Source organism: Nelumbo lutea, chromosome 8, assembly GCF_056320005.1.
Source record: "Nelumbo lutea isolate HS-2025 chromosome 8, American lotus-T2T, whole genome shotgun sequence".
NCBI lineage: Eukaryota > Viridiplantae > Streptophyta > Magnoliopsida > Proteales > Nelumbonaceae > Nelumbo > Nelumbo lutea.
The window spans coordinates 24784288-24799484 of record NC_142691.1 but is presented as its reverse complement, the minus strand read 5'-3'; the positions used below and the strand labels follow the sequence as shown (position 1 = coordinate 24799484).

The 15197-nt window shown below is 36.8% G+C and overlaps 1 long non-coding RNA gene across 1 annotated transcript; it reads right to left on the bottom strand.

Annotated features, from left to right (window-relative positions):
* Positions 1-3123: 3123 nt before the first annotated feature.
* Positions 3124-3943, bottom strand: LOC148843441 (uncharacterized). The gene is made up of 2 exons (XR_016102956.1): positions 3824-3943; positions 3124-3422 (listed from the first exon to the last, which is right to left on the bottom strand). It is a non-coding gene; the product is annotated as an uncharacterized LOC148843441 (long non-coding RNA).
* Positions 3944-15197: the final 11254 nt, after the last annotated feature.

Below are 15197 nucleotides of genomic sequence, written 5' to 3'. Positions count from 1 at the left end.
TTTTTGGAGGGACCAAAGTTTAGGAGAGGCTAAAGCAAAATTTCCATAGCGGAGGTTAGTAATTTATCCTAAAACTAAATAAAATCTAACATATAATGTCCTTATTTGGCATCAAATGGTGCATTATTGCATTGGTCCTGGTTAGGGATGCAAACTGGATTGTAGATGGATTGATTGAACAAAATCCAAAAATAATGCTTGGGTGGAACTTGGATCGGCAATTCGGCATGATCCAATTAGAAATGTCATTGGGCTTCTTCTGCTTTAAGTTTGATTAATAAAGCCCATGTACCATACAAGTCTGGGAGTGATGACATAATTTTTTTATTTAATTAAAATGTGTTTAAAAGATAACCATGGGAGAGGGGTTTTGGTTCCTTAGTGAAATAAGGTTGGAGATAAGTCTACTGCAAAGTAAATAACTTATCCTAAAAATTAATAAAATCTAACAATAATCCAACTAGGGGGTTAACCTAACCCTTTATAGAGCTTAGTGAAAGCTCCTCTGATCATTTTCTCGACATGATGTAACTTTTTTTTATTAATATTTAACTTATTCTTTCCTTCTATCGAGCTTTCTTAGACTGGTTAATCAAATAATCCCAAACCAAGTAAGTGATCGTTGAGAGGGTACGACTAGGCGTAAGTGGGATGTTTATCTTCACATTCTTTCCTAGGTATTTGATTACGCGACATGAAAGGGTTCTCATCTTTCCTTCTTCCTCTCTTTTTATCCTAGTTGATTTTCCAATCTCATCTGAACTTGGAGATTTTGAGAATTGCACTTCATTTCTTTCAAACTCAGCATCTCAACCATGGAGTTGTCTTGAAGATGTTCCTACTCTATCATGTCCTTAACAGACTCATCGCCTTTAGTCAAGAGATAGAAAAGAGAAGAGTTTTCTTTCAAGTCCTCACCAGAGTTTTCTTTCTTTCTTTGTTGTTTGAACGTGGCTTTGAGCTCAACGAGAATTTCCATCTGTTTCTTTAGTGACTCTCCTCTCTTCATGAATTGCAGACCATCGCCAGAGGACTTACATAGAGGCAGAGGAAGACTATCAACAATGAAATTGCCCTTATTTGATATTTTTCCAAAAAAGATACCCTATTTTGATTGTTATATAAAAGTAGTATTCTTTATTGATATTAACAACAAAAAGTTGCCCTTATCTGCTATTAGCCCAAAAATAAATGCCATATGCAAAGCTAATGCACACTTACTAATAAGTTAAAGAGGCACAAATCGACTACAAAGATTATCTATTTGTCTAATTTTGATCAAGTTAAAGGGTGTTCAAAATTCAGTTCATTTAATTAACATTCAGGGGGGGGGGGGCATTGTCTAGGCTAATACATGTAGAGTTCCCTCACTAGCTTAGAATGTACGTGTTTTTTTGTATGAGAAAGGTGTTATATTTATAGATTTTTGGGGAGGATTCTAGAAGAGAATGGGAGGATAAAATAGGGAGATTAGGGAGATCAATGGATAGGGTTTAAAGGGTTTTTGGAGGAAGACAACTATGGGAGAGATCCTCTCAATCAATCTAGAAAATAAGTTGAAAGTTTTACTAATTTACTCAAACTGAACATTCCAAGCTTAGGTGATTGGCTTGATTGATTAGAGATTCTTTGGTGAAATTTTAAATTTAAGATGGTTTTAGAGGTTAGGAGAAAGACCCGGTCGTATGGGTTTCAAGGTTCAAAGTTATAGTGAAGAAGATTCCAAACGGAGGGTCTAGATCAAGTCTAGTGCTTTGAGATCAATGCATCTATTGGGTTAGATTTTTAATTTCTAGTGAGATATGGTTCACAATAAAAAATGATCCCGATCAAACGATTGAAATCGGTTTTGGCTTTGGATCTTTAGAATGAAGGGTAAATGGTATCTGATTTGGGTGAAGTTTAGGATCAAAATGATCCCAATTGGATGATTGGAATCGATTTTGGCTTTGAGTCTTATGGTAAAGTGGAAAACGATGTCAGATTTGGGTGATCTTGGTGTCATCAGATTTGGATTTTGGGGACTTATGTACCTATGATTTTTGGTTTCTTATTTGACATGATATAAGGTTCGAGATCAAAATGATCCCAATTGGTTGATTGGAATTGGTTCCGACTTCGGACGTTAAGATTAAGGGGCAAACGACATGGAACTTGGGTTATCTTGGTGTTGTCGAATTTGGAATTCTAGACTTTATGTACCTATGGTGTCAAATATCTGATTTGAATTAAGATAGGTTTTAGGATCAAAATGATCCCGATCGGATGATCAAAATTGATTTTGTCTTCGGGTCTTAAGATGAAGGGGTAAACAATGTCAATTTTGGGTGATTTTAGTGTCATTGGATTTGGATTTTTGGGGTCTACGTACCTATGGTGTTGGATTTTTTATTTTGACTTGAAATAGGGTTGATGATCAAAATAATCTTGATCAAGCAATCAGAATCGATTTCGGCTTCGGGTCTTAAGATGAAGAGGTAACTAGTGGCATATTTGAGTGATCTAGGTGTCATCGGATTTAGATATTTAGGCTCTACATAACTATGGTATTGGATTCTAGAGGTCTAGACTTTTATAAAATCTAGGAATGCCCCCGAATCGACTAAGAAGTTAGTTGAAGTATGCTTAAAGGTCGATGTGCTAAAAAAAACTGGAAGGCATAAAAATAAGATGTCTACATATAGGGGATGGCCCATGATGAAAAATAAGAAAGAGAAAAGAATAAATACGTAGTAAAAAGGTACATTGAGACAACATTCCATTTATATATCATCCAAAGACCACTAAAGAATCTATAATCAGTTTTTCTTCAAATGGAGCTTCTGATCCTTATTTGTGCAGCAGTAATTTTCTTACTTAGTTTCTAGTAACATACAATTAATGATGCCATTTGATCATGGAGGCACCATTGAATATTTCACAGATCTTTCGATCTTTCTCAAACCAATGCAGGGCTTGGGAGGGATAAATGTATATATGTAGTCTTACCCTGACAAACAAAGCGATTGTTTTCAATATTTGAACCCCGATCATCTAAGTCGCAATGGAGCAACGACCCACCCGTCGCAATGCCATTCTTTTATTTAATATACATTTAATGTAAGGAAGAAGATGACAGAGAAATTATTTAATACAGAGCTCCACTTAGATTGATGAAGAAACAGTATAAGGAGTAGAATGGCTGCCTTTATTACGTACAATCACTAAGAAAAGGGAAAGAGATTATTTAACTTAATTAGCAATTATAGATACAGACACAGTAATTGAAATCCCCATCTTTTTGGCAATGACCATGGCCATCGTAGGCTCGGTAGCACCAGGTCATGCATCCGCGGATATACACTCGTCGCTGCCGAGCGGCTTAACTTCCACACAAGGCGGAGGACTGTCAGCAGCATCCGAACTGGGCAAGATTGAAGCAACTGCAACAATCATGCATCGTTTATACAATAAGAAAATAAAATATCAAATAAATAATAAATAAAAAAAGGCTGAAAGAGGAGGGGCCAGGGGGATTGAGACCAAATCTGTATATATTCTACCATGCAGGATTTCCATTGTCACTGATAAACGATTGCATGTATAGCAGAGGAGGCAAGCTCTACCAACTCTAGATATCATCAATAATACTTAAAAGTAAAAGAAAGAACAACAATATTATTGGACTGTTGAAGGTTGCACCATGTGAAGTAACCATTGCAAATATATAGCAAGTCTTTTTTTGATGTTGATACAGAAAGATGTATTCATGTGTTATAGAAATGATCATAAACGTATGGATAAGCAGAGACAAACAAATGAAAATGAGGATTGTTTAAGAAACCTGAGAGGACTAAGAGCACAAAGAAGCAGCCGAAAAACTTAGCCATCTTTGTATCAACCTATTTGCACAGTGTGTAAGAAAACTGTGTATATCTTATGGAATGATAAAGAGATGTGGGGGGGGGGTATTTATAAAGTTCTGGGTGTGTAGATTTATTTATAAATAGCACTCTAAGGTGGATGGATTTTCGAAAAGAAAAAAAAAAAACTGTGGATGGTATCAACATTTGATGTATCAATTAAGTAATTAATGTATCCACCTGCTCTCTGTCTATTAAGCTAAGTTATTAATTTGCTCAAAGAGTAAGCAAGTTTTCTTTAAGTCTTGGCTTGGATCAAGAAGAGTACCAAGTACAGTAAATGCTATCTTTTTATGATAGTAAGCTAGCTGCATGTTGCTAAACATGGTTTCTTTATTTACCATATTCAATTAACAATTAAATACTGTTGGTCAAGCATTGGGGCTGTATATTTTTAATCCACAATTTTGGCCAACTATCAAAGTATTGACTTGAATGAATTATACTAAGGCGTTGTTCCGTTTTTTGTAAGTAGCACTTATCTGGGTAAGTCTTTTCGGTGGATAAGTGCATTTAATCAAGTTCTTTTATTTCACATGCACACAAGACAATAACCATTTTTTACATAAAAATCCATTATTACAAGGGACATTTTTCTCCCATTCAAGTATTCACAACTTCTCCCCAAGGTGGGAAAGTAGTTATCCACTTAGGAGATGGGTATGGTAAGTGATACCCACGAAAATAAACTTTCCTTGACTTAAAAAGAACATGGGATTTTGGTTAATGGTAATCAAAATCCCATAGATCAACTTTTCCCTCTTTCAAAATCTAAAAAATGAATGCCACCTAAGTGCAAATTTCGAATGACTCATCTCTACTAAATTTTATTTTGAATTGAAGATGTTTCAATTGACCCTTCGGTGGTGATTAATGCTAAACAGGTCAACAGTACAGAAGCTCTAGCTCTTGCGTTAGCAGTAAAGAAGCAAAAAACAAAGGGTTATTTCGGTTTTTTGTTGAATTAGATTGTCAAGTTACTCAGGGCCCAAAAGACTTGGTTTTTTTCTCAGAGAAGGCATGGCTAGCATGAGAGAAGGTATGGAGATCAGATTCAGTTGGTACCCCAGAAGTTTTAATGTAGCTGCCCATGAACTGGCGAAGCTTGGTTTCAATTCAGATTTGTGGTTTGATGGAGACTTACCAAACTGGTTACTGAATTTGTGTTATGTATACCCATTTCTGTTATAATTAGATAGTCCATAGAAGAAAACAGCTCTACAAGGATGGTAACCCATTTCTGTTATGTATGGTAACTGACAGTAGCAGGACCAAGGTTACCTGAATTTCGAAAACCCATTTCTGCTACGTATACTAACTGAAAGTAGCAGGACCAAGGTTACCTGAATCTTGAAAACTTTAGAAAAAGACCAAACCGTGTTAACATGGTTGACCAATCGTACTGTGACCTCCATTACTTTAGGCTATGTTTGGTTTGAAAGAAAAGAGAGGGAAAGGAAAGGAAATGTAGGAAATTTATACAACGCTTGTAAAGGTTTTCTTGCCTTTTCCTTCATTTTCCTATTTTCTCTTTCAAATTTATACAATGTTCCAAGTTCTCGGCAACCATGCCAGTTGGGTCAGTGAACCAGTCACAATTAAGGGTGTCAATGGACTGGTTTTGGATTGGACCTCATCCAATCCAAAATCAATTTTGATGAATTGCACAGATCAACAAAACATATTGGATTGGATCAATTTGATCGAAAATATTTATTAGATTGGATTGGACCTGATCCGTCTGTAACAAATTTATATTGGATTGGGTTGGGTTAAGCCAATATCTAGTCCATTGATATAAGATAATAATATATATTCAACAGACCGAATTTGAATTAAAACCAATCTAAATCAAAATAAATTTGAATAGATTGGATAGTCCAAACATTGAATTGGACCAATCCAAATTAATCCAAAACATTCATTGGATTAGATTGGACCTGATCCATTTATAATGGGCACACACTTGAATGGACCGATTGGACCAAATCCAGTCCAAATGACACCCCTACTCACAATACCAATTCAGGCCAACAACTCCGACCATATTTTACAAATAAAAGTATAAAACCCATTAACTTGATCAAAACCAATTGGTTGATGACTATATATTATAACAAATAATAAATAACAGAAAAGTGGTTGATGACATCACGGGTTGTCCCGTTGATGATTGAACCATTGAATCATTAACCCTGATAAAAGAACAGTTCAAGCTTCTGGTCAGATTTTAAAATATAAAAGGTGAAGGGGACAGAAAAGTGAAAGCTCTAAATATAACAATAAAAAAAGGAACGGATCTGTTATGTATGCAATATTCAAACCGTATAGAACTGTCAATATATAATACACTAGTTTTACAATTTAAAATCTAACCAAAGAACAGCTGAAAACCCTTAAAATAGTTTAGGGAACTATAAAATCAATAATGGTTTCTACAAAGGAGAAAAAAGGGATTTCACCTATTGATTAGCACTGTGGTCACCTATTATTAATCCATCTATATATACTCCAAATCTTGGTTTGGCGACATGGATAACGATCAATCAAAATCTTTCTTGTCTACCTTACCCCATTTATACTTTCAAGTCTCTAAACACATACATTCCTTCTCTATGAATGGTCCAATTATAAATCTCGTCGTGATCAAATGTCCCACAGACCAGGGTTGGGGTGGGAGTGGATTTAATGAATGTATGACTTTTGACATTGTTTTATATCTGTGTTTTGAAACCGACTTAGAGGATGAATTGTTTTTGATTGTGGGTTGTGGGTTAATGGTCCCAACCAATTAACTAGGTGATATGAGTGAGACCGTGGTATGTTCATACATCACCTTGGATGTATAGATTGCAAAAAATTTCTCAAAATAAAAAGAAAAGAAATAATCAGACAATCGAGCATACTGCAATGGCCTTTTAAAGTTTTCGGTAGTAATGGCAATGGGGCGGGGTGGGGACGGGGACCCTCTCCCCATTCCCGTTCCCGTGAAAATCCTCATCCCCGTCCCCGCTAACGGGGACAAGGTTATCCTCATCACCATCCCCTCGGGGATCCCTATCCCTGCAAGGATACCCATTTCCCATGATTCTTTATAATGCTAACCATTTTATTTTTGTTTTTTATTTTATTTAAATTAAATAAAAATAAAATAATTAACATTTATAGTCATATTAGAAAAATTCAACCATATTTTTAAAAATATTAATATATTGATGTATGTTTATATATTTACATATATATTATATGCATACATATATACAAATATATTAGTGGAGATCCCACGAAGCGGGGATCGAGGTCCTCACGAGGTGGAGAGTGCTCTCCCCATCCCCACCGCGTCCCCGTTAATGGCGATGAAAATTTTCCTATCCTTATCCCCACGGTGGAAAATCATCCCCATCGTTGCCCCATTCGAGGCGGATCCCCACGAGGATAGGAGGAAATGGGGAAAATCGCCATCCCTAATTTTCACTACATTGTCTATTATATATTTTTCATTTATTTTTTGTTATGTAAGATATATTTTTCATTTATTTAAAATATTAATATCGGTTCAAGCTTAAGCTTGGGCTGGGATCTATTTGAGAAACAGAGCTTGGCTCGCAAAAACTTGTGCTTAGTGTTTAGGGCCCTAGCCCGAGCATGTAGGCCTAAAACCTTGTCCAATCCCAATGATGAATGTCTCAAGCCAAGTCAGCCCGTCAAGCTATCAAGCCCATGAGCTACCAAGCCCAATGGATTAAGCCTAACTATTGGGTCTAGATCTTGAGTCCACTCCCAACTCTTATATAAAGATTGAAAAGAAGTTTTTTTTTTTTCTTTTGTTTTTATTCAACAACAAAACTATTTTATTTATATTAATCAACCTTGAAACCCAAAAATATTAACAGATTTCATTATAATTTGAAAGAAAGAGAATAGGAACAAACAAAACATAAATAAGTTACATATTTTTTATTATATAAAATATATTTTTAATTATATAAAATTATCAGGTTGGGCTTAGGCTTAGGCTTGGCTTTGATGAGAAAGCTGAATCCCAATGGAGGAAAAAGGTCAAGCTTAATGTTTTAGGTTTGGGCTTGAGCCCATGGGCCTAAAATCTTGTCCAAGCCCAACCATGAACAAGTCAGACCAGGTTAGTCCGCCAGGCTACATGAACCATGAATAGGTCTAATAATAACCCATTACTTTGTGTTTGGATCAATGGTTCAATCGCTTGGGTCGAATGGATTTTGACAAATTAAGTCTATGGTTTCTTAGTAAACAACGAGTTTTAGGGACCTGAAACCATAAGAATCAAATTCGTATACCCCCTTTTACCCTAACAAATCAGATTAAAATGGAAATGTCAATGCATTTAGTTAATAGATCAAATTCAAATACAGCCGGATCTGATATGCCCTGACCCGATCCAATATGTTTGTTATGAAATATTATATATGTATATTCTATACAAATTATATATAATTATAAATTATATATTATAATAGATTATTATATTATATAAATGAAGTTTTTTATTACAATCAAGTTCAATTAGATTCAAATAGGATATCTAATAAGATATCCAAATTCGAATCATAATCTTGAAAATTTATGAATTCTTGTCGACTTTGATCATCAGATTTCTTGTTGAATAGGATTTGATATATCCTTCATCGAATCTGATCCGATCTCTTTGTAGCCCTACAGTTCTACGGGTGCAATCGAGTTTAGCTAAGCCAAACATTGGCATGTCTTGGCTTGGCTTGACTAACATACTACTTGGTTGAGTTTGAGTTCATGTTCGACTCAAATTATATTTCTGGGCCCAAATTCAGCCTGATTAAATATTCAATGAATTCAAGTTTGACTCAAAAACTCGAAAATAACTGTATTTATTTGTGATATATATATATGATATTTTTTATAATAGATAGTATGTATATACATATGCATGTATATGTATGTATATATATGTATAGACGTACGTATGTATATATGTATTTATGTATGTACATATGTATGTATGTATGTATGAATAATATTTATATACGTACATATGTATGTGTTCAAACTCGATTTGAGCTTGATTAAAATCGAACTCAAATCGAACCTAACCCAATTCAAGCATGAACTATTTGATTAGAGCTCAATTTACACTACACTGATCCTAAAAACCCCCCACCTTCCTTATGCTTGTAAGGGTATTGCATTATTTTGGAAGAGTTACATATGGGGTTGTTTAGTAGGGTTAACAAGTTTGTTTTAATGGGCTCCATCCTGTATAAAGCGCATTGCTTCAAATGAATTTTTATATATAAGGCATCAAAATCAATATTAGGCTTCTGCAATACCTACTTAATAACACTTCTTGTGTTTCTTATTTGCCTAATTAAAATGGTTCCTTGCCCTCAGTCTAGCGGAGAGAACGAGGGCAATTCAGGTAGTTTAAAATCAGATGCTTCTTCTGGCAGCCTAGATTATCTTCCTGGTTGTATGACATTTTAGTAGCTAATCCTATTCTTCGAGGCACTAGTAGCTCCAGGGGGAGAGGTAGGAGAGGTCGTGGCAGACACCCGTGACGCAAGAAGCTATCTAATTTCCTTCCTTTTTTGCACCCTCCCGTGGTTTTATGATGGTTGTTGTAGAGTCAGGGGTGCAGGAGCTGTTTGATTGGAGGCTATTTGTATACTATAGTCATGGTGGGGATTGTAGACACTCACAATTCCCGGTTTCCCTTTTGGTTTATATAGCTTCTTGCTCTATTCGGTGGCAACTATACAACTTGTATGTTCTCTTTCTAGTTTCTTAATAAATTATTCAAAAAATAAATAGTTAAGTTGAATTACCTAGATTAATATGGTATTCAAATTGTTGATAGCCTAACTTTCTATCATATAGGGTATAATTCCTTGTGATGATGCACAATCTAGTAATTGCTTGTTGGATGGTAATTTCGATGTTGATTCACTTTGCTGGCTAGTTGAACTGCAAGGAAGTAGTATTTAGAGAATCCGGGGTGGTTTATCCAGTGTGGGTGCTTCGATGCTGAAGTAAGTATTTTGGTATTCGCGCTGAAAGTTTGGATGCTAGAGAGTTAGTGAGAAAGTAATCATGCATACCTTCTAAGGTTAGGGGTAAGGCCCTTATATAAGCATGGTTTGGCATGAGCTTCATGCACCGCGTCTGAGATCTCTAGGAAGACGTGCCTAACCGGTCCGAAGTCATCGGAGGTAGTCATACATGTAGACCAGTCTTTTCGCCTTATTCGGTTTCCTTTGGAACATTTGGTGTAAGAGCCAACTTCCGAGAGACCCAGGAGTGATGGGATCCATGTAGAATTGGTCAGTGAGCACACCTCGCAGGTCACCACCTGGACCTCAATCAGGTTGGAAAGCCTTCGAGGGAGGTCGCTACATACGTCGAGGCCACTTCGACTAGTACTGACGAGGTACCACAGGTGGGCCCTGAACAAGGTGCTGCTAGTCACCCTGTTGGGGTGCCCAAGTTGTGAATGATATCGCCAGGTTGGCGGAGGTAGGTCACTAGGTCGGTGGAAGCAAGTTGCTAGGTCGGTGGAGGCAGGTTGCCAGGTTGGCTGAGGTAGGTTGCTAGCTTAGACTTCATTATTTTGACTAAGGCAAGTCGTTGCCTTCGAAATATTGAGGTATCGTCCTGCTCTTTTCAGATGCCATTTGTCATGATGCCACTAGAGGGATATTAGAATGCATAAGAGATTACCTGTAGTTGGTAATTCAATCTTATAGGCAAGGTTCCTCCCAAAGGCGATGCAATGGGTTGTTCCTAAAGGTCCTGCATGTTGGACACCATTAAGACTCTATCTATAAGAGAATTAAACCTATTCAAAGACCTCACTTAACAGCTTAAGCTTTTAGGTTGAATGGTTCTTTGAAATGGTATAAGAGTCACTTTGACCAAGTGGTCTATTGTTCGATTCTTGTCACTCCCATTATAATTAATTAAGTTTCAATACAAGGCATGGGTGGGCTTGTGCTGTCTGCGATTCAAGCCCAATATGCTCTCGTGTGAGGGAGCATGTTAGAGAATAAAACCTATCCAATAACCTCACTTAACAACTTAAGCTTTTAGGATGAATGGTTCTTTGAGAATATTACATGCCCTCACTTCATGCCGAAGTGAAGGTTGTCATCTTGTCTTTAATCTTGGTGTTGGGTGATGGAAGTACTAGACTACTAGTAGATTATTCAAGAAGGTGCCATCGTTCTAGTGTGATGTCCTTTTCGCCTTTACCTATTAGTAAAGACAACGATTTGGGATTGAGGGTAGTAACTGCTCTAGACCACTCAGTTTAATGGATGAAGAGTTGGTTCATGATCTATCATCTTTTGTTTGGCGTCATTTTGGCTCCCAACGCAATCACCACATTGAATTCATGCGTATGGAAGACCGTTAAGGAGCAACCCTGGCAATTGAACAAGGCTGATCTGGATCATTAAATCTCCTACAAAAGGAGTTCTAGAGGGCTAGAAATTGTCATTTATTGCTTGAGTGTCTTTTGAGAACTTTATGACCAACTCAGACTTCTCGCAACGTTTACTCTTTAAAGTTCTTGCTTTTCTACATTCTTTTTAGTAAGTTTTCATCAGTTTCCATCATGTCCTTTGATTCAGACCAGCAGGATTATGAACTCTCATACTGGTCCATAACTAATGGGACTTGTTCCTCCTCCCATGGGTCCAAGTTAGATTCTAAGAGCTCTGCTCAGCTCCAGTGGTAGCGGTCCTGGGAAGGAGTGTTAGGTTTCTTGGGGCTGAGTGCAACAAACCTTCTTGCTTTGTTATAGGTGAGGACGAGGTGAGGAATTGGTCGAGTGCTAGAAAAGGTGAGACTTCTAGATAGACTTCAAAGTATCGAAAAATGCCAAGGGTATCTGAAATATATTTATAAAAGACATATTGGGATACGTCTCAAATTTGGTATATATACATTAAACTAATATATTTTAATGATTTTATGAAAAAATACATTATAGTTAATTATAATTTCGTTAAAAGCTTGTACTTAACTATAATTTGTAAATAGTAATTCTTAAGTTTTATGGGATGGGAAAAACCCAACTATCCTATCCAATCATAAAAAATACATTAACACAAATTCTAAGTGAAAATATAACTAATAATTGTTCATTATTTAAATAATTACAATTTATTTTTTATTCACAAAAATTATAAAAAGTCAAAATTAAATAAACATTGAACAATGTATTAAAAAATAATTAATTATTATTTATTTTTTAATTATATAAATGTAAAAAAATATTTTTTAAATAAAAAAGTTAATTACTCTATAGATATGATAAATCATCCACGGATTTATAATATATTCAATCATTGTGGTCAAATGATAAAACATAATTATTTATTTTTTGAAATAGTAAGGTATAATTTATTGAAAACAAAGAAAGTAGTTTACAAGAAGTATACAAAAGATGAGAGACTGAATTCAAAATTGGCCTACCAAAGAAACCAGGAAAACCCACAAAAAAACCAAACCTAAAACAACAAAAACCAAACCAGCGGACCCATACCACAAGGTACTACAAGACAACAAAAAACCCAACCCAAGCTACAGAGAAAAACCACCTCGATACTTAAACTCTTCCTCTCCTTCCTTTACTGCCTCTTGCAACCCCTTAATAGAGGTTTGACCACTACATCACCATAGAGATCCGCAATTTCCTTTGACCTTCTATTACTAGTAAGACAACCCAGGCTGCCAATGGAGCTGTTAGAGAAAGCACAATCAGTTTCTACCTCACTCCTTAGGTTGGGGCCCAAAGAAGATGCCTGGGTTTTAAATACTGAGGTCTCCTTAGAACTCATCCACTCACGTACTTGGGATTCTTTACCTTCAACAACAAAAGGCACACCAAGAAAATTTCCAAAAGCCAACAAACGATTCACATGCTCCACCACATCGTTGATCTGGGAAGGGGGGACTCGTTGGGGCTGGGCATCTTCATTGGCCAAAACCGGGTCTTCAACTGGTTCCTCCAAAGGACCTAAACCGGTCTGTTGTTGATCAAAAGCAAAATCCACCGAGGTGGGATGAGCCACTGCACCCAGTACGTCAACACTTAGAAGGATGTCCACATCACCCACCTTTCTAGAATCTAGGTGTATATCCTCTGTCCCAGTGGGCCCAAGTAAAACCTCAAATCTCTGCCAAACATCACGAAGAGGAACCAAACCATTGGATTGTTCGTTCGGAAGCACAGTCATAGAGAGGTCAATCGAACCCACACAAAATCTGTTCACGTTTACCCACATAACATCGATTACAACCACATATGAAGAATATCTCATTCTCCTACATAGTCTTATGCAGAGGAGATGTTCCCAATTCACAGGAGATAGTGTGTTATCGGTAGATGTGGACAGAATTCTCTTGGGCAGGATATCGGGAGTCACTTTTGAAATGGATTGAAAAAGGGACGCCTTCTCCATCCTATCACAATGCAAATTTTTGAAATTTGAAAAGCCTGCCTCATGGGGAAGCGAAACCAAAGCCTGAAGTGGTATGATCTGGAGATTGGTCTCCGGCATTGCTGTCATCCCCCCACCCTCCGCAAAGGACAATGGAGGACTAGCAGAAAGTGGCGATGTTTGTCCACCCGCCCTCATTGGCCAGTTTCACTTTCTTCGTCTCCATCTTCATTTCTTCTGTCTGTTCTTGGGGCTCAACGTCATTGAACCCCCTCTAAAGGTGGTAATTTTGCTCCCAACCTGCTGAAACTACCCAACCCACCCAGCATCTAACCTACCCAACCCACCCATTTACTTGGCGGGTTGGAAATGGGTTTGATTGCCCATTGGGTCAATTTAAATAGGTTAGATTGGGTTGGGTTGTGAATAACCATTAAAGATATAAGTGTTAATCCCTTAACCAATTTTTTTAATTTTCTTCGTTTGGATGAAATAATTTATAATTAATGCACTAATTTTCTATTAATTATTGTCTAAAGTTAGTTTTGTCTCAAATCAACACGCTTCACCCAAATAGACATAAATCCAAATCAACTTGACCCGAGTCCAAACCAGCTCAACTTGGTTTAAATATGAATAGATCCGATCACCTCGGTTCAGTTCGTTTGGGCTGGACAACCTAGACCGAACCTAACCTGAGCTAGGGCATGTCAATCCGAGTTGACCCAAATCCAAAGGGGGTTAGGTGGGGCGGGGTCTGGATCCCTAATCCACCCCGCTTGCTTTGCTCATTTGGATTATCCAACCCGACTCGTATCTGTACAACCTAACCCAAATACAGATTGGTCCAATTTACTTCTCTTGACGCACTTTGAGCCAGTCAGTTCATTCCCAAACCCATGCACAAAACTAATATGGGCCAATTCTAGTCACTCCACCATTGACTGAACCGGTTTGGTCTGATCCGACTAGACTGATCTAAATCTAAGCGGTTCAACCACTCTTGCTGTGATTAACTCGAAGACAATCTAATTAGATAGATCAAGTTGGTGTGACCGGTTTGAACCTAAGTAGTTCAATCAAATCCAAAACCCGAACATAGTCAAATGGCTTTGCCACTTGTGTAGAAATAATATGAATGTAATGTGATTTGAACTTTCACCACTTGTGTAAATAGCAATTACTATTATCACTAAGCTATAACCAACTTATTTGTCAAGAGAGAATTCATTTTTTGTTTTAAGTGCATAAATATAAGATTAATGGGTTTGGGCAGATTGGATTGGGTTAAAGCGGGTTTGGGTTGAACCCAACCCTTTAATTTTATAGAAATGGGTCATTAATGGGTTGGCGGGTTAGATGGACTGAGTTAAAACTCAACCCAAACTAAACCGGACCCAACCCGCCCAATTTCCACCACTAACCTCCTCACAGGGCAGGCTATTATCTAATGAGGTGGCACTCTTGGAACATTAACAATGTCCTCCACCACATGTTTTGAAACACCCTGACCAACCACATTTGTCCACTGCTTTGTAGGAAAAAACAGAGGGGGGTTCAATTTGAAAGGAAAATTGAGTCTTCCACCACCATGCAAGCATAAATCTCATGCCATTGACCACCAACTCGATGAATTTAGATATAAAACATATTAAGTCTTTATAAGTAGATAAAAAATTACCCTTTCAAAATTTTTGTTTATTTGCACTCTCCTAAATCTCTTCATGAATTTCTATAGATCTATTCATAACACAAAAGAATTGTGATTTTGAATATAAGAAATGTAGATCAATATAAATTTAAACATTCAAGAAAAAAAAAGAAATCATATGTTCTTGTG